Source organism: Capra hircus, unplaced genomic scaffold, assembly GCF_001704415.2.
Source record: "Capra hircus breed San Clemente unplaced genomic scaffold, ASM170441v1, whole genome shotgun sequence".
In the NCBI taxonomy this organism is placed as follows: domain Eukaryota; kingdom Metazoa; phylum Chordata; class Mammalia; order Artiodactyla; family Bovidae; genus Capra; species Capra hircus.
Window position 1 is genome coordinate 2,327 of NW_017191862.1, and position 2,498 is coordinate 4,824.

At 45.7% G+C, this 2,498-nt stretch overlaps 1 pseudogene; it reads left to right on the forward strand.

Moving 5' to 3' along the window:
* The first annotated feature begins 419 nt into the window (after nucleotides 1–419).
* Nucleotides 420–2,162, forward strand: LOC108634889 (annotated as a pseudogene).
* The last annotated feature ends 336 nt before the right edge of the window (nucleotides 2,163–2,498 follow it).

The following is a 2,498-nucleotide window of genomic DNA, read 5'->3' on the forward strand; positions in this document are numbered from 1 at the left end:
CTTTTCACTTAAAGGTAGCACGTAATGGATTTTCCCTGGCATATCTATATGGACAGCATCACTCCACTTATGATTTGGGCCATTATTGAGTAAAGTAAGGATAACTTGGTCACAAGCCCTGTGACATCTCAACAGTCATTGTGATAACCGAGTGACAAACACGTGGGATGTTCAGGACTAAGGAACGATTCACATTCTGGGCAGGAGGAAGCAGGATGGTGTGAGATTCCAATCACTCTCCTCAGAATTACCTGCAGATTAAAATGCCATAAGTTATATATTTCTGGAGTTTTCCATTTAATACTCTCAGTGAACAACTTGTTAACTGAAACCACAAAGGGGGTCGACCTTGTCTGGTGATTGCTCTTAGGGGGAAAAACACACTAGAAGGGGCCACTTGAAGCCAAAAGTGATTGCAAATGGCCTATCTCTTCCCGTGTGAGGAAGCACAAGCACCACCAGAACCCGAGAAAAAGACCGCCGTGTCCAAATCCAGAGGTGAGGACAATGACGATGCTGAGCGTCATCTTTGTGGAGTGGAGCACGTCTTTGAAACCGTCTGTGTCAGAGTGATTTCAACTTCAAAGCCAGTCATTTCTAACGTTTTTAACAGAGTGACCAGGGACTCATCTTCAAGAAGAATGAAGGACCACGTGGGTCCGGATCCCTCTTGCATGTTGCAACCTGCAAATGTTAGGACCCCAGCATCAGAGCCAGCTGCTGTATCACCAGCTTCTCAGTGTGTATGGTGAGGAAGAGGCAGTTCTATTATTTCTGAGCCTTCGTCTAAACCTGATTATAAAACGAGCTCTCTGGAAACTGTCCTTCACAATTCAGGATTACTCTCTCTGCGGCCTCCTTGTCTCTCTGGAGCCGTTCCCTCATTAGGAGGCAAGGATGAAAGCCCTCTTAATTCAAACTGGTGTCCCACTTCTGATGTGAATTTTAACAGTGGCAATCCCAAAAGACCCAAACTCAGCCATGGAATCCCAGGGGGACCTACCTCCACCACGGCCCCTCCAGGTATCTCTCCTGGAAAAACATGATTATGACCTTGGAAGATTCCCTGACCTCACCGAGCCATGTTCATGGTGGGACATCCTTTTCACAGACTCACGCCAATGACCAGGCATGCTTCTGTCTTATGGATCCAGAAGGAACATGGAGTTTGTCATGGCTGGAGAAAATGGACTTTTTGACTCTTGCACGTCAGAGCAAGACTGTTGATCCCATGAAAGTAAATCTGGGATCAAATTTACTGATGAAAGTAAATGTTATTTGATTGCTTTTACTCTGGCAGCATACAAGAGACGGCACCAGAACAGAAGACTCATACAGCCTTTAAATGACTCAGCTGCTTGAGTGTTCTAAAATATGTCAAGTTTATGACCCACCTGAGGAACCATCTGGAGCTTGAGAGGCAGAACGGAGACAGCTGAGAAATCCACACTACCTGCCAGCACTGCTACCGCCAGTTTCCCAGCCCCTTCCAGCTGCAGTGTCACATTGAAAGTGTCCATGCTTCCTGGGAGCCCTCCACGGTCTGTAATATCTGTGAATTGTCCTTCAAAACAGATCAGGTTCTCTTACAGCACATGAAGGACAGTCAAACACTTGGCAAAATGCCCTATGTGTGCTGTGTTTGCAATTACAGATTGTCAGTCTTTGCCAATGTAGAGGCGTATTTTAGAACATGGCATGGAAACATGAACAATTTGCCTGTCTGTTTTGCCTCAAAATTTTCAAACAGGTGACATCCTTTGCAAATCATGCTCGGAGGCACTGGAACAGGAGGGTCTTTCCATGTTCCAAGTGCTGGCTACAAAGTTTGAACCTGAAGGAAAAGACAGAAATCCAAACCAAGAATCATCAGTCATTCAAACAGCCAGAGCACCTTCGAGGGTTGTCTCCTGAAACAGAGGTCATGATCCAAAGTTCAGTTCAGCTGGCACTGAGAGAGACAGCATCCATCATTGTGAGGAACACTGACTCCCACGTGCCACCCAGAAAAAAACACAAAAAAGATTGACTACAAACACAAAATATTCCAGACATGCTGCAGCATGGGATCTGGCTAAAAATTATGTTCTATCCACCTCCAGAAATTCAATAAAGCCCCATGAGATTCAGCCAGCTGTTCATAAAGACCCTGCCTGGCTTTTGTTTAGTTGCTCAGTCGTGTCTGATTCCCTGTGACCCTATGAACTTCAGTATGCCACGCTTCCCTGGCCATCACCATCCCCTGAAGCTTGCTCAAACTCATTCCATTGGGTTGCTGATGCCCATCCAACCATCTCATCCTCTGTCATGCCTTCTGCTCCTGCCTTCAATATTTCCCAGAATCAAGGGTTTGGTTTTGTTTTGTCTTGTTTTCCCAATGAGTTGACTCTTCCCATCAGGAGGCCAAAGTATTGGAGCTTCAACATCAGTTTTCCACTGAATATTCAGGGTTGATTTCCTTTAGGATTGACTGGTTGGATCTCCTTGCAGTCCAAGGG